Source organism: Taudactylus pleione, unplaced genomic scaffold (assembly GCF_031769625.1).
Source record: "Taudactylus pleione unplaced genomic scaffold, aTauple2 ptg000533l, whole genome shotgun sequence".
In the NCBI taxonomy this organism is placed as follows: Eukaryota; Metazoa; Chordata; class Amphibia; order Anura; family Myobatrachidae; genus Taudactylus; species Taudactylus pleione.
Genome location: NW_028284935.1, coordinates 2,264,440 through 2,286,643, shown reverse-complemented (window position 1 = coordinate 2,286,643; position 22,204 = coordinate 2,264,440).

The following is a 22,204-nucleotide window of genomic DNA, read 5'->3' as shown; positions in this document are numbered from 1 at the left end:
TGTATTTAGTGTGTGCTGTATGTAGTGTGTGCTGTATTTAGTGCCTGCTTTGTTTAGTGTCTGCTGTGTTTAGTGTCTGCAATATTTAGTGTCTGCTATATTTAGTATCTGCTATATTTAGTGTCTGCTGTGTTTAGTGTCTGCTGTGTTTAGTGTCTGCTATATTTAGTGTCTGCTATATTTAGTGTCTGCTATATATAGTGTCCACGGTGTTTAGTGCCTGCAATATTTAATATCTGCTGTATGTAGTGTCTGCTGTATTTAGTGTCTGCTGTATTTAGTGTCTGCTATATTTAGTGTCTGCTGTATTAAATGTTTGCTATATATAGTGTCTGCTTTGTTTAGTGTCTGCTATATTTAGCGTCTGCTATATTTAGTTTCTGCTGTGTTTAGTGTCTGCTATATTTAGTATCTGCTATATTTAGTGTCTGCTGTGTTTAGTGTCTGCTATATTTAGTATCTGCTATATTTAGTGTCTGCTGTGTTTAGTGTCTGCTTTATTTAGTATCTGCTATATTTAGTGTCTGCTGTGTTTAGTGTCTGCTATATTTAGTATCTGCAATATTTAGTGTCTGCTGTGTTTAGTATCTGTTGTCTTTAGTGTCTGCTATATTTAGTGTCTGCTATATTTAGTATCTGCTGTATTTAGTAGCTGCTATATTTATTGTCTGCTATATTTATTGTCTGCTGTATTTAGTGTCTGCTATATTTAGTATCTGCTATATTTAGTGTCTGCTGTATTTAGTGTCTGCTATATTTAGTGTCTGCTATATTTAGTTTCTGCTGTGTTTAGTGTCTAATATTTAGAGTCTGCTGGAATTAGTGTCTGCTCTATTTAGTGTCTGCTGTATTTAGTGTCTACTATATTTAGTTTGTATTTAGTGTCTGCTCTATTTAGTGTGTATTTAGTGTTGTGCTGTATTTAGTGTGTTTGTAGTGTGTGCTATATTTTCTGTCTGCTGTATCTAGTGTCTACTATATTTAGTGTTTGCTGTGTTTAGTGTCTGCTATATTTAGTGTCTGCTGTATTTAGTGTGTATTTAGTGTCTGCTATATTTAGTGTCTGATGTGTTTAGTGTCTTCTTTATTTAGTGTCTGCTGTGTTTAGTGTCTGTTATATTTAGTGTCTGCTGTATTTAGTGTATGCTATATTTAGTGTATGCTATATTTAGTGTATGCTATATTTAGTGTATGCTATATTTAGTGTTTGCTGTATTTAGTATCTGCTATATTTAGTATTTGCTGTATTTAATGTGTGCTGTTTTTAGTGTCTGCTGTATTTAGTGTGTATTTAGTCTCTTCTGTATTTATGTCTGCTGTGTTTAGTGTCTGCTATATGTAGCGTCTACTGTGTTTAGTGTCTGCTATATTTACTATCTGCTATATTTAGTGTCTGCTGTATTTAGTGTCTGCTGTATTTAGTGTGTATTTAGTTTTTGCTATATTAAGTGTCTGCTATATTTAGTGTCTGCTGTGTTTAGTGTCTGCTATATTTAGTATCTGCTGTATGTAATGTCTGCTGTATTTAGTATGTGCTGTATTTAGTGTCTGCTGTATTTAGTGTCTGCTGTGTTTAGTGTCTGCTGTGTTTAGTGTCTGCTATATTTAGTGTCTGCTGTATTTAGTGTGTATTTAGTTTTTGCTATATTAAGTGTCTGCTATATTTAGTGTCTGCTATATTTAGTATCTGCTGTATTTAGTGTCTGCTGTATTTAGTGTCTGCTGTATTTAGTGTCTGCTGTGTTCAGTGTCTGCTGTGTTTAGTGTCTGCTATATTTAGTGTCAGCTGTATTTAGTGTGTATTTAGTTTTTGCTATATTTAGTGTTTGCTATATTTAGTATCTGTTGCATTTAGTGTCTGCTGTGTTTAGTGTCTGCTATGTTTAGTTTCTGCTATATTTAGTGTCTGCTGTGGTTAGTGTCTGCTATATTTAGTATCTGCTGTATGTAATGTCTGTTGTATTTAGTGTCTGCTTTATTTAGTCTCTGCTGTGTTTATTGTCTGCTATATTTAGTGTCTGCTATATTTAGTGTGTATTTAGTGTCTGCTGTATTTAATGTCTGCTATATTTAGGGGTACATATACTAAGATGGGAGTTCTGTTAAGAAGTTATGTTGCCCATAGCAATCAATCAGATTCTACTTCTCATTTATATAGCACCTTCTACAAGATAATACCTGGAATCTGATTGGTTGCTATGGGCAAAATCACTTCTTAATAGAACTTCCATCTTAGTAAATTTACCCCTTATTGTCTTCTGCATTTAGTGTCTGCTGTAATTAGTGTCTCCTATATTTAGTATCTGCTATATTTAGTGTCTGCTGTATTTAGTCTGCTGTATTTAGTGTCTGCTGTATTTAGTGTGTATTTGGTTTGTGCTGTATTTATTGTCTGCTGTATTTAGTGTCTGCTATATTTAGTGTGTATGTAGGGCCTGATTCAGAGCCGGACACTCTGACAGAGCGCTCGCTCTGAATCAGGGCCGGCTTTCTTGTTTTTTAGAGCTGCCTCACCTACAGTGAGCGGCCATGAAGATGGTCGCGATGGACAAGATCATCCCGACCATTGGGCTTGCGATGAGACCCTTGTGGTAGGGTCTCATTTCCGCAAGCCCCAGAGAGATTTCGGCTCTAACAAAGCCAAAAGCTCTCCCACTGAAATCACTTGTGATGTCAGTGGGGCCGGCCCCAGACGGTTGGCGTTCCCATGGGAACGCCTCTGTCTGGGCAGCCTCACCCCTAGCCCGCCCACCAAAGGGGGCATGCTGTCACTCAACATCGACAGCACGCCCCCTTTGGTACGAGTCCCGGAGCAACGGTTTTCCCATCGCTATCCAGGTCTCGCGCAAGCGCACGATGGAGCCGGCTTCGTCATACGCATGCGCACTGGGCCACCATTGACCCACTTGCGAGCTTTTAGCGCTCGTTAGTGGGTCGGAATCAGGCTCTTAGTGTCTGCTGTATTTAGTGTCTGCTGTATTTAGGCCCTGATTCAGAGCCTGTCGCTCTGACAGAGCGCTCGCTCTGAATCTGAGCCCGTCTTTTTTATTTTAGAACGGCCTCCTGGCCGCTCGCATAGCTGTGGGTGACCACAGCTATACTGAGCGGCCAGGAAGAAGGTCGCGATTGTCAAGACCATCCCGTCCATCGGGCTTGCGACGAGACCCTTGTGGTAGGGTCTCGTTGCAGCAAGCCCCAGACAGCTTTCGGCTCAAACAGAGCCGAAAGCTCTCCCACTGACATCACTTGTGATGTCAGTGGGGCAAGCCCCAGATGGTAGGCGTTCTCATGGGAACGCCTCCGTCTGGGCAGCCACCCACCCAGCCCGCCCACCAAAGGGGGCGTGCTGTCACTCAACATCGACAGCACGCCCCCTTTGGTGCGAGACTCGGAGCGATGGCTTGCCCGCCGCTATCCGGGTCTCGCGCATGCACACGACAGAGCCAGCTCCGTCATGCGCATGTGCTCTGGGCCACCATCGACCCAGTTGCGTGCACTCAGCGCTTGTGACTGAGTCTGAATCAGGCCCTTTGTGTGTATTTAGTGTCTGCTATAATTAGTGTCTGCTGTATTTAGTGTCTGCTTGTTTAGCTAGCAGATTTTCATTCAAAAGATGCAAAAAACAATTGTAGAGACGCACCTATAATGCACAGCATCCGCACAGTATTTTCACTTTTTTTTTCATTAAATACACAACATCTGGGATATATAAATTTAAGAAGTTTACATCTTGTATAATTAAAGTTATATAAATTACAATACATTTTAACTCATTACAAATACACAAATATGCTATATCAGCGGCAAATCTGCTGTGTATAATCAATGTTGCCTGCCCTCCCGATTTGGCTGGGAGCCTCCCGATAACTGGGTGCAGCTCCTGCCCCCCCCCCCCCCCCCCGGAATGGCAGGCAAGCCTACCGCCCCCTCCCCCCTGCAATTAATTGCTAAGCCCCTGCAGCGGGGAGGGCTGTGATGTGATTCATGCTGAATCACGTCATTTTGGCCCCGCCCCCTGCTTCACAATGCCTGTATTATCAGCATTGTGAGGCGGGTGCATTGCCGAAATGATGCGATCACGTGTCCCCGCCCCATCACACCCACAAACATTAGTCATCCACCCAGCCACACCTTCTTTTGCCAACCACGCCCCCCTGCCCTGCTGATCTGGCTGCTCTCTCCCAGATGGTGCAGCCAGAAAGTATGTCTATAATGCTTTACATGGTTCAAGTTCTGTTAACTTTAGCTGAGTGACATTAATAGATTTGGTTCTAATATACTGCTTAGAAATCTGAACAATGATAACTAATCGAAGTTTAGTGGTGACCCCCCTGCCCTTACATAACCCCAAACACCACAACTAAACTCTTTGCCTGTTGGTTTAGTGGGGGGGGGGGCTCAAAATTGTCTTAGGGGGAGATTTTAAAAAGACAAATACAGTAGAGATGTTGCCCATTGCAGCTGATCAGATCATTTATCTAGTGCATTCCGTAAAAAAGGTAGATTAGCTGATTGGGCAATACCCTCAGTATTTAGAAGGTTTGATAAATGACAACCTTGTTCATGTAATTACTGAATGGTGTGGGCTTGATAACACAGAGCTTGGTTCAAATTTGGGAATACAAGAAAGAGCAAGTAATTGTGCATCTTGGTAAAACCATTCTGCACTGCAGGTGGGGGCAGATGTAACATGTGCAGAGATCAGATTTGGGAGGGTTGTGTCCAAACTGAAATCTGAATTGTGTAAAAATAAAGCTGTCCAGCATTTGTGGGCTACATGCAAATGCAGACGGTATTTACCCCACATGCAAAAATAATGTATGTATCTGCACCCCTTGCAGTGCAGCATGGTTTGCCCAGGTGCCCAGCTACTGCTCTAGCCTACTCTATTCCCAAATCTGAATCAGGCCCTCAGTTCCCGTCATAACAGTAAGATCTCCCAGAAACTTTGCTTTATAGAGTTTTGACTATGATTTGGAACCTTGGCGATCTCCTGTGGGCTCACTCCAAACAACCAACATTTCTGATAGGCTTTGCTGTCAATGCAATTATTTCTTGTTTTGTATTATGCTGCCTTGATATAATGTATCTATTGCACACTTGCCTGGAGAAACGATAGAGGTTGCTGGTGATGGGGTTGGGACTAGACTATTTGCTACATTAGGTGCCAAAATGTTGCAATTAGCATAGAATCACGTTGCTAGGCCCTGCCTTCCTCTCCAAGGACTACAATTCCAATTTATCATTCTCCCCAACCTGCCCACTTCACTAGGAAGTGGGTAGGATGCAGGAAGAGTCCCCACTCTTCCGGGAGCCCGGGGGTCTACCTAACAAATCGTGAGTCTCCCGCAGGGAGTATGAGCTATTGGCCAGTTTTCATATGACACAACACAATTTATAAATGTTCCCTCCACCCTCCTCAAAGATAAGAAAACTATTACCAAATGTGTTTAGTATTTTTTGTTGCATAATAAACTGTGTATACAAAAGGTACACTAGACAAAAGTGATTGGACACCCCAGCGCAAGCAAAATGTATAAAATGCATACCATTGCACACAAGTTCCAAACGGCCACTAATGTGGCGGTTTCGACAAGAACACTTGGTAGGGAGGCCCATGCACTCGCAGTTCAATGGAAACAGCAAATGTTTTTATAAGGACGATAATGTCACTTGTCATGTTTCCAGGGTGACGCTGGGCTGGTATGCAGAAAATTCGGTGCCCTGGATGGACTGGCCAGCTCAGAGTCTACATCTTAACCCCATTGAGAACCTGTGAGACGAATTGGAGTGATGGGTGCATTCTAGGCCTACTTGACCTTCTTCAGTGTCACAGTTGGTCACTATACTTACGGTGGAATGGTAGAACATACCGCCTGCTGTTGTCCAGGAACTTGTGGACAGTTTACCAAGGAGGGTGTCTGCAGTAATCACTGCATGTGGGGGACCTACACAGTACTGACATCAATAAAATCCTGTTGATCTATTTGCTGTCCAATCACTTTTGTTTACATAGTGTAACATAAAGGGAACACTTTTTAGGCAGCATAATGTGAAAATGAATATGTACTATGGACCTGATTCAGAGCCAGATGCCCTGACAGAGCGCTCGCTCTGAATCAGGGCCGGCCCTCTGGTTTTTCCTGGCCACTCGCATAGCTGTGGGTGACCACCCACAGCTATAGTGAGCGGCCATGATGATGGTCGCGATGGTCAAGACCATCACGACCATCACACTTGCGACGAGACCCTTGTGGTAGGGTCTCGTTGCCTCAAGCCCAAGAGTGCTCTAACAGAGCCGAAAGCACTCCCACTGATATCACTTGTGATGTCAGTGGGGACGGCCCCAGACGGTAGTCGTTCCCATGGGAATGCCTTCGTCTGGGCAGCCACGCCCCCGACCCACCCACCAAAGGGGGCGTGCTGTCACTCAACATCGACAGCACGCCCCCTTTGGTACGAGACCCAGAGCGACGGTTTGCCCGTCGCTATCCGGGTCTCGTGCATGCGCAAGACAGAGCTGGCTCTGTCGTGCGCATGCGCACGGGGCCACCATCGACCCGCTTGCGAGCGGGTCTGAATCAGGCCCTATATGTGATGATACAGTATTTACAAGGCATTACAAATGTATGGGACCACGTCACCACTGGAGGTAGGTGTCCACAATCGGTAGGTGGTGAAACGTCTGACACAGATATATAACAAATCTACTCATCTGAGAGGCACTGGAAGGTTAAATCACCCTCGTATTAAATGAGAAGATCAACTACACAGACACTGGAGCAGTACAATAAGAAAAACAAACATCAGTTCTTGAGCCATTTGGCAAAAAAAATAAAAAATTCAGAAAAAAATAACGCACAGATTATGTATATGGGTATTAAGGAGTACGGTCAACATTTCTCAGCACTTAGGTTGCTGCATTTATTACAGCATGAAAAGCACCTGTTTCATTCCACTCAAGCAGGTTGCCAAAGCAACGTGGCTTTCAAAAATAGCATTACATTGTCAGTGAGATAATGGCCCATAGTGACATCAACTCATAAATGACAGCTTGTACTTTGTGATAAGGCAGCACATAATGCATCAAAGACTCTCACTTCTCCTGCTCTATATATTGCAAGTGGACAAGTAAACAATAATTCTTGTGTAGAGAGTACTGTATGCTGAAAGTATTACATTGTGTCCTGTGCGACACAATGCTCTGCCGTTTTTCTATACAAATGCCGGCTTGGTACCAAATACCCCTACGTGTGACGGGGCACAGTCCAGGAAATAAAAAAGTAAAACCACACTTGTTGATACTACCATCCAAATAATGTATTGTATGAAGAATCATTGTGAGAAATAGTGTCCACTCAAAGTTATTCACAGTAAATGGGTTATACCATAGACGTCAACTGACCAAGGGCAGAACTATGGGAGACAATGGAGGCGCCTGCCGCCGGGCTCCAGCTCTGAAGGGGCACCTCCTCCATTGTCCACATCATATTCACCCCACTTAGGGCTGTAACTATGTACCCGGTGTGTACCGTCATGGCCGACCAATACATGGCACCCCTTCCCGGCACCTGAGAAGCCACCATACACTAGTGGAGAGCTCCATGTCAGACCATCAGCTGCTGCCTCCATCTATCTATAGCCTGTCTGCATGCGAATTACTACATTACAGTGTCAGCGGCTGTGATGGGGGGGTGGCACCATTTTATAACTTGCCCCTTGGCGTCTGGGATGAACTTACACCACTGACGTTAGGCGACACTACCATGTTTCACAGATTTGTTCCTGGAAATTGTTGTCACTGGAGATGTCCCCATTTTTCAATATTGACCAGCTCTGAAGGAAAATCAATTTATTCTGTATAATGGAAGCAAATATTCTCAATTAACAGTAAATCTGTAGACTTTTTGGGACCCATGAAGAGTTGGACACACTGTAATATACACATATAGATGTGTCCTCATTCACCAAGGCTCAATACTGTATGCCATAAGATGCAAGAAGCCCAGTGAGACTCAAGCTGGGTACACACTAGATGATGTCTAGTGTGCCCAACATCCCCAGTGATGGGACCCAGCGGAGTTGGCATCAGCTACTGCATACACACTTGCCGTTGCCGGCTGCAATGGAGTGACGGCGGGGGCCATGCTACATTTGGCAGCATAGCCCTCGCTGACGACATTCACCGTCGGTCCTGCATGTAGGTCTGATGGAAGATGTCGCAGACAACACACGAGAGCGCAGATCATCAGTGACATAGCAGATACACACTAGACAACGTGCCCGATATATCACTCTGATCCACTGGATCGGACGACATATCGTCTAGTGTGTACCCAGCATAAGACGCTCCAAGTGATGTATCATACCATCTTTTTCTTTACATTTTGTGAGGTATTCATTAAAGTTTGGAGAGAGATACAATTGTGAGATAAAGTAACAACCAATCAGCTCCTAACTGCAGGCTAATGACCGTTAGGAACAGATTGGTTGGTACTATATCTTTCACAATTTTATTTCTCTCCATGCTTTCATGAATACCCACCTTTGTGTCTTATTCGCATCGCAGATGCAGCCAAATACAAATCACGTCTGGCTGCGACTTTACAGGAACATGGGTTGAACATGTTAGGGGCATGTTGATGTAATTCATACTTGCCTACTCTCTCAGGAATGTCTGGGAGACTCCCTAACCTTGAGTGGCTCTCCCAGATGTCCAGAAAAGTAGGCAAGTCTCCAGGAGGCCACCTGCTGCTGCCGCCAGGGGCGAATTGGCTGTTACCTACAGCAGGAAGATTCTCTGTGGCAAATTGGTGTGAGAGGATGCTTGCCACCTGTGGCCCCACCCACCTTAGTGCATCACCCTGTCAAGGCTTTCTTTTTTTATAGGCAGCCCACCGCCTGCCAGCCGGACTGTAAAGAGGAGGGGACAGGGAGTGGAGAAAGATGGGACTGGCCAGGAGATTCAGACAGGGCAAGAGTCACTGAGTTACTCTGATTGCAATTTACAGGCCAGTGCTGTCATTGGCACCTGTTGCAGCCAATCTGTTAGTCTTTAAATAAATGTCCTGCTTGTATGGGAGGGAGGATTATTCTGCACTAGGGGGAGATGATAAGTCTGATAGGGAGGGGTTTATTAAGTGCTAAGGGCAGATGATCTGTCTGGGGATGGGGCTACTATGTGCCAGGGCAGGAGGATGGCACTGGGGAGACGCAGGAAGATGTCTCAACAAACACACTTTGAGAGGTGAAGGCAGTAGGATTGTATCCAACCTATCCGAGTTGCCCTATCGTTAGTTTTCTGAGGATATAACATTGAATTTGCTCATGATAGAACAACCATTTGTTGTTAGTATCATCTTAAAAAATTGTTAAGAAACACCCCTGGTGAAGTCCTTCTAAGGGCGAAACGCGTTGGTTTATTATTGCTTATATATGCGTCTATTTACGAGGTCCACTGTTGTGATATCCACGCAAAAAGGTGCAATAGTGGTGTTTTAGAATTATCCTGTTAATGGTCATAGTGTCATTACCTGTTTTGATGATTGGATGTAAACCATTGCAAGAATTGTTTAGTTTTTGATTGATTTTATATATAATAAATATTGTATGGTACTAATGGTGGCCTTTGTGCCTTTTTGGGTGAAATTTTGGTGCAAGAGTTTATTTTAAAACAACCCCAAGGAGGAATTACATCCTCATAGATTTCCAACCTCCGAGTTCCAACTTGATACACTTAGATGGTGGCTTCTGGACTATAGCCAATGATGGACATCTAAAAAGTTTATTTCGAAACATCATCTGATCCAAGATGATTTTAATTTCTCTAGAGGACTTATTCTATTGTTTCTAAATACATTCAAATATAATTTAATATTATTACAGTTAATGTGTAGCGCACTCTTTTTTTCTTTGTTCTTGGACAATTGTTGAGAAGCTCTTCTAACAGGGGGTCTAAAAAGAGGTGCAGCTTGTTCAATGAAATTGTGTTATTAACCTTGATTTAAGTGTTATTAACTTTCATTAAGTGTTTTAGCGCAAGTTAAAGGCATTTGTGTGATATATACTAGTGACTCACCACAGCTTTGCATAGGAGGAATTTTGAATTTACGACAATAGTCTTTTTTAACCAGGGTCTTGTAAGATTGCCTTGTAGATGACATTAGTTGTTTTTCATCCTTATGTCAACAAGAAAAGATTTATTTTTGACGTGAAACATAAAAGGGCCACGTGAAGTTGTCCAGGAGCAAAACAGTCTCCACTTAGTTCACCTCCAGATGGGCAACATCTCCACTTCTAAAAACCTTTAGTAAATATACCCTCTGGTTTCATGTTGTAACATTTGTAAAACAGTGTTCCTCACAGTGACTGTATATGGAGGGGCTCAGTGAATATATAAGCTTATGGTGTTACTCTCTTTATTACCTTCTGTAGCAGTGTTCATTCTATTGCCTGTAAGAGGTGGCACTCAATAGTGAAATCTGGGCCTGTTTCAGAGCCAGACGCTCTTGAGGAGCGCTCACTCTGAATCAGGGTGGGTTTTTTTTGTTGCGACCTCCTGGCCGCTCGCTAAGCTGTGGGTGACAACCCACAGCTTTTCCAAGCGGCCAGGTGATGGTTGCGATTGCCACGACCATAGGGGCTTTTTCAACAAGACCCTTGTTGTAGGGTCTCATCCGTCGCAAGCCCCGGAGAGCTTCCTGCTCTAACAGAGCAGGAAGCTCTCCACTGACATCACTGGTGATGTCAATGGTGCCTCACACAAACGGCATGCGTTCCTTCGAGAATGCCTCCGTTTGTGCAGCCACCCATCCTGCCCGCCTCCAAAATGGGGCGATCTGTCAATCAAAATCGACAGCCGTCCCCTTTTGGTGTGAGACCCGTAGCGATGGAGCGCCCTTCACTGGCTGGGTCATGCGCAGTGAGGGACCATCGACCCGCTTGCGAGCGCTGTGTGCTCGCGAGTGGGTCTGAATCAGGCCCTCTGTGTGTATGACCTGGCCCCTCTCATTGTGTAGCACTGCTCCTCACAGTGGTGCACTTAATATGTCATTTTTGTAGTACAATTTAGTAAATGAAGGTAAATGTATAATTGGTTGCAATGATATAAATTTGCCTTGTTTACAAATGTATAGCATTTACTTTGGCTACAGTGATTCTTTCTCTATTAATTAGTAATTATTTGTGTGGTGCTCTTTTAAAACAAGTGTACTAGTGTGCATTGCTGGCATGGCATAGTAGTTTATCTCTCGTCCAAAGAAATTACAGAATATATTGGTACATCCTATAGAGTAAAATACTAATATAATAGCAGAGGGGCAAGCTTTTTTTGTTGTTAAATAATGAAAGGAGAGTTTGGAACAAATACTGTAAGAGAATAACGTTTGGGAGGGTATGGAGGTGCTGGGAAACCTCTTCAGTGTTACTACAACATAACAAGGGTTAATATGCTCTCTTGAATTTAATTCAATATATTTTTAGTAGAAATTCTAACTCTGCTCTCTGCGCTTACTCGTCCACAGGAAAATTGGCTTTATAAAACCTTGACTTTAGCAGTTTTCTGTTGACCCAGCTGTTTCATTATGAAATAAACAACCGAGGGATATGAAATGGTCAAGAAGTGTGTTTTTACAGATAGCAGTGACTTGTTACATTGTATTCAAAATTCTATATGGCCTGTTCATATTGACACTATATATAGCTACAGTAAGTTTGCTGGACTGGCTATTTAATACTAGCATCATAATACTAGAGATGCTCATTCACATTTCTACCAAAATGTAAAAATGTTAAATTGGTACAAAATAGGCCCTGGCTCCATCATCCCATAAATTATTATTTTTTCCCCAGAGCTCCACCCCTTTCACAACCCACAGCTAATGAAAACCGGGACCTACTGTATGCTAATGTCGCTCTTCTTCCTTACATTCTAGAACCTCAGGCCCGGGGGCCGTATAAGGCCCTTGGAATCATTTGGTCTGGCCCTCTGAGCTGTTTTCTGCTAGTCTCATCTGACTAGCAGGGTGCCTAGAATGATACCCTGCAGCCAGAATCTATGCAGCAGTGCTGCCTGGAGCGTCCTTAGGACACTTCAGACGGTCACACTGCTGCCCTTACAGCTGCCCAGAGTATCTTCAGTTTGCTCCAGGCATTGCTGTAATCACCTGCAATTGTGGCCCTGCCCCTGTGTGACATCACATGGAGGGGGCGTGGCCTGCACTGAGCCCGCAAATAATGTTATATATATATCAAAATGGCCCTCGGCAGTAAAAAGGTTCCCCACCCCTGTTCTACAGCTAGTGCCTACACCCCAGCCTCCAAATGATTACTATATCTGTCCACCAAGGTTAGCTTGAGTTAACCCCTGATTAGGCATATACTGTAGCAATGGGCTAGCTGAACAATTTTCTTTAAGAGCAATCACAAGTAAGTCTCAAAAAATGACACTCGTATAGAGTAGGGTTCTCAAAATAACAAAAACCTCATCTCGCTATAGCAATACGATGTAACTGGACACCACCTGTAATAAGGTGTTAGTTAATCAATAATGCAATATATTTCTCTATTAGCATTCTAAATTAATTAAAAAAGACAGTTACCCTAAATGATGCTCTGAGTTACTATTATACAGTATTCTTCTTAGTTTATATGAAGTACTGATATTCCCTTGCTTTATCCATTGCAGCATTTATATTAGGGATGGTAATAAAGCTTTAATAGCTTTTATCTCTGAATGGTATGTCATACCTCCCAACAGGACCCTCTCCAGGAGGGACACGATGCTCTGGTCCTGGGCTTCCCTGGTAAGAGGCGGGGCTGCAGCACAGTTCAAAATTCAAATAGGGGAGCCACACCAACTGTCATTTCACACGCTGCCAAACATCACTGGCTGGGACTCACTGGCAGTTGGTGTGACTCCCCAATTTGAATTTTGGACTGTACTGCAGCCCCACCTCTGGAGCCTCCACCAATCATAAATTACCAGGGAAGTCCAGGACCAGAGCATTGTGTCCCTCCTGGAGAGGGTCATGTTGGGAGGTCTGGTGTGTTACTGTACATGCTGCTAAGCTCTGCAGCTGATGTCTCTCCTCACAGCTCCTGTACCTGGCTCCCTGGTCTCAGCTATGCTCCTCTTCATTCCCCCTCAGTATTAATTTGTGCCTCAGTAAATATTTCCTCTCGGTAGAGGCAGAAAACATCCCCTCCATGCTTAATGGGGCTCTTATATACCCTGCAGCTCACTCCTCAGCCCCCATTGTCACTCTCCTTGCCTCATTGCTATTATAGCTCCTCTTGGGCGGCCATGGCACCCTCCTTCAACTTACCCCATAGCTGACCACATAATGGACATGCCTACATTAACCCCCTCACTGCTGACATGAGCACAAATGGTAGTAGGGGTTGTTACATTAAGGTTATTATTCCTCCTCTTAGCTACCTACTCTCCTATATCTCTACCTTCTGCACTCCCCACCCCTGCTCCCCTCTCTCCCTTGTGCCCACCTCACCCAATAATAATAATAATAATAATAATAATAATAATAATAATAATAATAATAATAATAATAATAATAATAGTGACTGCAATTAAAGTACAGGTTGAGTAAATGCTTGGGACCAGGGGTCTTTTGGATATCGGAATATTTCGTATTTTGGAATATTTGCATACCATAATGAAATATATTGGGAATGGAACCCAAATCTAAACACAGAATGCATTTATGGGTTATATACACCTTATACACAGCCTGCAGGTCATTTTATGTAATAGTTTCAATAATATTGTGGCTCAAAGAAAGTTTGTGTACATACATGAAATTCATTTATGTGTCATATACACCTTATACACACAGCCTAAAGGTAATTTTATACAATATTTGTAATAATTTTGTGCCTTAAACAAAGTTTGTGTACATTGAACCATCAAAAACCAAAGGTTTCACTATCTCAGTCATGCTAAAAAAATTCCATATTTCGGAATATTTTGTATTTCGCAATATTTTGGATATGGGAGACTCAACCTGTAGTTGCTAATGCAGTGTTGCTTTATATGAATTTCTTATATGGACAATAATCAATAGCCAGGAGGATACAGCTCAAATAACAAAAAGTAGACATGCTCTGTTCTGCAATCTCATGGTTTGAAGCTCACAAGCGTACAAGCAAGGCATTTGTATAGGGAACTTAGCTGCATTGGATGCACTTTGGGGTCTATTTACTAAGCTTTGTTGGGAGATCAAGGGATCGGAGGTAAGGTCCCAGCCAATCAGGTCCTAACACTCATTTTTCAAACACAGCCTGTGACATGACAGTTATGAGCTGATTGGCTGGTAGCTTCCCTCAGTTTGCTTTATCTCCTAACAAAGCTTAGTAAATAGAACCCTTAGTCCCTTGGTGCCAGGCCAGAGTACAGTAAATGGGGCAGTAGCACTAGGGTGTGGCTTTATCTAACATCCCAACTACAAAGCTCATACATGGCCAGCCAGTGTTAAACCTGATGTTCGTATATTGCTTTGTACTGTACGCACCCAACCAGTATCTCTCCACGAATTGTAAACTTCTTTGGACGCAGACAACCATTAGGCACGTTGATTGCCCATTGCTGGTTGCAGTGCCATGGACTTGTAAAACCTTTTTACATTTTAATGTACCTACTGCAAGTATTTTCTCTGGACAATAGGTGAAATGTGAAGAAAGCTGCTAGTAATATATAACTTACTAATAACAAACTGAACCTGGTTAAGGTTTAAGGTTCTAATCTTAAAACAATATTTAAATGCATTTTTTAAATAATCAAAAAAGTATTTTAATATGTGTGAAACAGCTCAAAGATATGTAGCAGATCTTTTTTTAATGAGCAAAACACGTCGATTTTAGTGGCAATTATATATATATATATTTTATATCTGAAAGTACACATTACGCTTAATATGATTTTCAGTTTGAGAACACTTATGGTAGAGTTAGATGCATTTTACTGTATGTACGTAAAAAGGTTTAAATTCTGTGTGTGACAGTTTTTAGTATATCCTTAAATTACATGTTCCAATTTCTACAAATTATAATACTGTAGTGATGCATCTGGACAGGGTTTGGGTACAGTATCCTGGTGGTGCACTTGGCCGTGGAGAGTCAGCCTGGGTCCAAAGAAAGGGGGAATGACCTAATCATTGGAGGCGTGGCTCCCCACCTCTGGTGGTGCCTACTACAACCCATCTGGACAGTGTTATTAACAGAGGGAAAGCAGAATTTACCATGTAAAATGCAATTACAAGGCAGAAACAAATAGAACATAAAATAACAAAGTAAATCCAAAAATCCTGTGGAGGGAATGTAATAGTTACGAGTTTGTACTGTAAATGCTAAGCTTTCTCTGTAAATGTTGCTGCAAGATTGAAATCTGCATTTTTTTTAAATCTGCAATTTATTTTTTAAGGCAGAACAAGGTTTGGGCTTTAAAAGAAATTGACGCTTTAATCAGTATTCATAACTGCTGCAGTGTAAATGCTTAGCACAGAAATGCATATAAACACTCTAACGACCAATAACAGCTTCTGCTCCAAATGCATAATAAATAAACATTATACCTAAACATTATATAAATACAATGAAACAATCATAAGTGACATGAAAATTGCTCAGCTTTATTATTTAAATTAAACAGTAAGTTAGCGGAAGAAAGAAAGGTCAGCTGATCAGTGGAGCCACCTAACTTATTGCCACTTTAAATCTCCGTGGGCGAATTGCCTAACAACATTGTCAGAGCAGTGAGAGGTACAATGACCATACCAAATACACACACACAAAGCCTACCCAGCCAGGTGGACCTGCTGGCCCCAGTAGGGGGAAATCAGCCTATCGAGTGTAGTGAAGGGGTCCGCACCTCACCAGTGTCGCAAGATGGCTGCTGGACAACCTTTCTCTCGCACCAGCCACTCGCAAAGCAGACAAATATGGAAGGGAGGGAAATTCAGGAAACAGATCATAAGCCAACCACCTACCATAACCCTGAAATCCCACCCAGACTCCGCGTCCTCACAGCTATAGGCTGATCAAGCTGACATCACAGCACACATATAAAAATATAGACCACCAAGTAATTGACATTTTACAAACAACCTGTCCCAGCCTTGGGTTGTTCAGATCGTAACATTTACTTCAGTGCTTATACAGTACGTCCAACTCTACATGAGCTTACTAACTTTTATTTTAATGAAGCTGATGTGTGCCTAATTGTACAAGTAGGCGTTGCTTTAGCTGGAGTTCTTAACCCTACTCACAGAGTCCCCAAGACACACACAAGTAAGCAAAATTGTCTGGAGGTGTGAAAAGGCCCATCAGTACTCCATAACAGGCTTCGGTGTGTTTTGTCGACATTCATACTGTTGTCATGAGAATGTCACTATGATCCTCGTCAGTGATGAAATGTTGACTTGTTCAGAATGTCAACAAAACAGTGGGTCACTTACCTCCGTCAGAGTAGCAGTATCATCTGTGTCCGTGATGTCTGGTGATGCTGCGTTTTGGTGCGCTTACCCCTATTCCTAGTCGTAATCCTAACCATAATTCATACCCTGCAACATAACCTTAACCCTCTCCCCACAGCCTAACTCTAACCCTCTCCCCACAGCCTAACTATAACCCTCTCCCCACAGCCTAACCCTAACCCTCTCCCCACAGTTCCATTGTGCATGCAACAGTGAGTACAGCTGTATCTACTATCTATCAATAAAAACCAAAACCACTGGTTAAGGGTATACAATCGGGAAGCCGGCTGCCTTAATACCGGCAGCCAGCTTCCCGACTGTCATATCCCGGCGAGGGATGAAATGCCGGGCGTCTAGATGTAGACGCCTGACATTTCCCCGACGCCGGGAGACCGGCGCCCGGCATCCCGATTGAAGGGATGCCGGGCGCCGCGAGCGGACAACCATGGGGTGGGAGGGTTAGGTTTAGGGCACCCGGGGGGGTACTTAGGGCTAGGCACCCCCCCGGGAGGGTTAGGCTAGGGGAGGGAGGGTTAGGGTTAGGCACCCCCGGGAGAGTTAGGGTTAGGCACCCCCCCTGGGGGACTTAGGTTTAGGCAGCAGGGAAGGGGGGGTTAGGGTTAAGCACTTAGAGGGGGGATTAGGGTTAGGCACTTGGGGGGAAGGTTAGGGTTAGGCACCCCTAAGGAGGGTTAGGGGGTTAGGTTAGGTTAGTTAGTACTTACCTATCCACAATCGGCATTTCCAGCACTGTCGGCCGGCGGTATTTCATACCGATTGATTGATAGTTAGTGTCATTCGCTGGTGTGTGCCTACATAACTCTGCACACGCACCATTTCCAACAGTTGCATGTTGGCATTTCAACAATGTCAACATCATGTAGGTCAACATTCTGGTGTCGACAGTGACTGCATCCTCCATAACATGCAGAGCAAATTTGTTCTGCACTGTCCGAGCATAATGGCCCCGCTCAAGACCCTCTCCTTTGTCCCTTTATTGGGAATTTAAATGCCAGCAAACAGTAAGAAGAATGGCAGGAGAATAACTAAAAGAATAAATGAACGCTAACATGTTTTGAATGTGATAATTCATAATGACAGCAAAATGAACAGCTTTTACAGCTGGTAATGGGCAATGCATTTATTTCCGCAATTCCCTGTCACTGTGTGTGCCCATATGCAAAGCCCTGCACGAGGGACAGTTTTGAATACAAAAGGGAAAGCAATAACCACAGTATATATTATATTTTACTGTATCTGTCTCTCCTCCTTTGTATTTATAGGTAGTGATGAAAAACATCAGAAAATGCTCTTAGAACAGATCGTTTCCCCAGCGTTGCACATTACGTTCGCCATTCGCTTACATGCAAGACAGGCACCAATTTCCGAATCGGACCAATTCTGTGGAAAGTTCCTTTTTATTGTTTTTCAATACTGCAGACACTCGGGGGGGAGCAAATAAGACGCACACAAAGAGAATATTATAGCACAACATATATAAATGTCAAAGAAAATTATTACACTGTATTGCGAGAACATATTGTACAATAAATCATTTGGTTTTATGATCATATTTCTGCAGAGTAACCAAAGAAATGTTTCATTTTTCCTTTTTAAGTGGTAAGAAAAGTACTTATCAGTAGGGCCCATGTTTTTGAATTTTCTCTAGTGCGTCCTTTATGCAGATATGTAGTTAGTGTGACAGGTGGGAATGGCTTATTCATTTTTTTCCATTGCATATTATCTTTGCGTAATTAACCCTTCCACTTTGGCACTGGGCATTTCCATGCATACAGGAGAGCTTCTGTTAAACAGAAACATCTCTTATGGAATGGAAGATTAGGTGCCCCAATTATATTCAGAAGACAAACCCACAGAAACAGGTTTTGCACAGTGATCAGCAATGAGCTAGTCTAGACAATCACCTAGCACTGTTTGCTAGGTCCGGGCATCCTGTATATCCCTCAGAAGTGGAGATCGAGGTTACACGAGACTGATGGTAGTATTGTGCATGCACAGCCTATTCTCAGAGTTCCAGACAGCAGGCAGTATGTTAATACATTATTTCTTGCAAAGTATAGTGCAAGGGTGGGAGATAAGCAGCATAATGCCACGGACTGGACTAAGCTTCCTGACATTAGGGATCCACATGAGAGACTGCTGTAATAAATCAGTCAGTTTTGTCATTGGAATCCATTTATCTTTTCCAATTGATGTAATCAGGAGGTGAAACCAATGGTCCAACTCACATGGTGTTACATTTAATGTATTAAAAGCTACAATGTCTCTTTACCTACCTACACTGTGTATGCCCCATGCCCCAGTGATGCAGTTAGTTCTTAGTGAATAAATAGCCTGATTGAATATTGGGGCTAATTCAGAGATATGCGCACATCTCCGATTGTGCCGGTCTGCGCCGGGCCAGGACCCATACTGCGCATGTGCACTATGGGTCTAGCATGTTCGCACGCGGAGCGCCAGCAAACTGTCCGTGATTGACAGACTGCTGCCGTCTATGGGCAGGGAAGGTGTGGCTATGGCCTCCGTTTCCCCAAATGGAGGCATGTCACTGCCATTGGGGGGTAGGAAAGAGGCCAGGATCTCCGTCAGCCAACGGAGATTTCCTAGCCTCTTTTGAGCATACGCCAGCTTGAGTGACCCCATGGTCACTGAAGCCGGCAGAGGATCACGCAGATGTTCCGATGCTGCGTCCATGGATGCAGATCGGAACAGTAATACATGCAAAAGGCGTGATGGCTCCTGCTACATTACCTATCTATCGTAGTGGCTACCATGGTAATGGCTGCAATAGCAATACCGTCGGACTTTGAATCACCCCAACTCATACTTGCTGACATTCAGCTCCCTCCTTCTGGGAGGGAGCTGAATGCCTGCAAACAGTGGGGGGCGTGGCCGGGCAATGGGTCTGTGTTGGGGGCGGGACCATGGGCAGAGACACATGATTGTATCATAGTGGCCCCGCCCTCTCCTCACAATGCCAAAAATAAAGGCATTGTGAATCAGGAGGCGGAGCCACGATGACACAATTCAGCGCAAATCGAGTCATCGGGCCCCCCCGCTGCGGGGGTTTGACTAGGTAGTCAGGAGGCAGGTGGCAGCTGGGAGGCTTGCCTGCCTTTCCGGGGGTCGGGAGCGGCACCCGATATTCGGGAGGCTCCCGACCAAATCGGGAGGGTAGGCTAGCCTGCCCCAACTGCTTCAGACTACATTGTGTTTGAGTCACAGGTGCACTGTAGTTGTAATTTTGATTGTAACTGCTGTCTGCATTACTTGTTAAGTACACCAGCTAATGAAGGCACGTTCATACAATAATCACACATATGAAATGGTGCAGCTATATATATATCCTTATGTGCCTGCTCATATTCATTATATATTGAGATTTCTGATCCATGAAAAGAAATTAAGTAATATTTTGCTTCATACCATCCGTATTTATCCTAAATAAATGGGGTATGATAAATTCTCTCAGTCCATTTGCAGAGACTGCCTTGGCACCATCTGCTTTGGCATATGCTGTTGAGAGAGCTGTATATTGATAATACTGTGAAATTAAGGTTATGGCATATGAGTTTCATTAACACAACACAATATTTGGATTTCGTGCCTTCAAAGCATGATACCGAGGAACCCACACAGCGAGAACTGGGATTAATGCACCGTGCACTGATAGTCTGACAATACGGAACTGAAAATGGAGGTCATTCAGCAATGTGCCCTATCCTGTCAGCAATAACATTTCATCCGGCTCCTGTAGTACGGATAATGAAAGCAGAGGTCTGATTGGCTGCTGTAAGATACTGCACACTTACTGGTACCTGTGAGGCTAAAGCTCATTGTTTACATAAAGTACAAGAGGTTAGAATAAATTTCAGATGAACCTATACAACCAGTGTTATTTTTCAGCAGGAACAAACCGGTACTCGGTTGTAAAATGTGTGTGCCCTGAAAAGACGCTATAACTTCCTGCAGGAAGTAGTACCGATGAGATGTAAGAACATCTCATCTGCCGGAGCGGGGGAGTGAAAATTCCCCCCTCCGGCGATCCCTGCCAGAGCCATGGGCGTATATATAATGGGTGCAGGGTATGCATGGCACACGGGTCCCTGGGTCCAGGGGGGGCCCGCACCGCACACCCTGCACCCATAAAACGTAACTCTCTGAAGTCCCACGTCGGCTCTGGTGTCTGCGCCTGTAAAGACAGCTGGAAAATGGCAGCTGCGGCCATTTTCCCTTTGTTTGCGCATGTGCAGTACAGGGAAAAAAGCCGCCGCGGCCATTTTCCCAGTGACCTGTGCATGCGCTATAGACTCTGGGCACACTCTAGTGCCCAGAGTCTATAGGTGCGGTGTGGAGATGTTGCCCATAGCAACCAATCAGATTCTGCTTAACATTTATCTTGCACCTTCTAGAAGATAATAGTTAGAATTAGATTGGTTGCTATGGGCAACATATCCATTTATAAAAACCCGCACTTTAGTAAATATACCCCATGGTGTCTGAAATGTATTAGATATGCATTGACCGTTCCTGGGCGGTGACCGTGTTGTGACAGGGAGATGGCTTGTCAGATGCACGGTGATATTCTGTCTTATGGGCATGTCATGTGAGTGCAACGGGCAGGGCAGCAACAGAAATTTTGAGGCTCCATACACTGATCTCTCTGGGGGCCCCACTTCTTCACCACCACTTCCAACCCCACCACCTTTGACCCCGCACCCACACATCCCTCCCCTGCATGTGTGATATGTGAAGCATGATAAAGTTAATTGAAAAATATGCCAGACTTTAAATAAAGTAAAAATACACTATGACTTAGCACACACTCGACCTCGATGTTTAGGCCCTGCACACGCGCAGCGGCTGCACTGCAGGTGCGCAAGCCACAGAGCGGTAACTCCTCTCGCTCCGGAGCTCTCTCGACAGCTCGCCCCATTTTGTAGGCATGGCGGAGGGTGGTTTCACAAACGGAGGCGTTTTGTGGGCGGCCGCACTGACATCAGCAGTGATGTCAGTGGGGAATTTCCTGCTCGTTCAGAGCAGGAATCTCCCTGGGGCTTGCGGTTGCCGAGATCCAACCTTAGGGTCTCGTCGCAAGCCCCAATGGTCGCGATGGTCTTGACCATCGCGACCATCAACCTGGTCGGTCGCTAAAGCTGTGGGTGGTAACCCACAGCTTAGCTAGCGACCAGGAAACCGCACTAGAAAAGTAAAGCGGCCGCCCTCATTCAGAGCGAGCGGTCGCTTCTTGCGACCGCCTCTGCATGAGGACCTCTGAGCCTGATTCAGACCCGCTTGCGAGCGCTGAGCGCTCACAAGCGGGTCGATGTTGGCCCAGTGCACATGCGCATGATGGAGGCGGCTCCGTCGTGCGCATGCGTGAGACCCGGATAGACAGGCAAGCCAACGCTCTGGGTCTCGCTACAAAGGGGGCGTGCTGTCAATGTTGAGTGACAGAACGCCCCCTTTGGTGGGCGTGCTGGAGGCGTGGCTTCCCAGACAGAGGCGTTCCCATGGGAACGCCTACCGTCTAGGGCCGGTTCCACTGACATCACAAGTGATGTCAGTGGGTGGACTTCTTGCTCTGTAAGAGCAAGAAGTCCACAGGGACTTGCGGCAATGAGACCCTACCACAAGGGTCTCGTCGCAAGTCCGATGGTTGCGATTGTCTTGACCATCACGACCATCATCCTGGC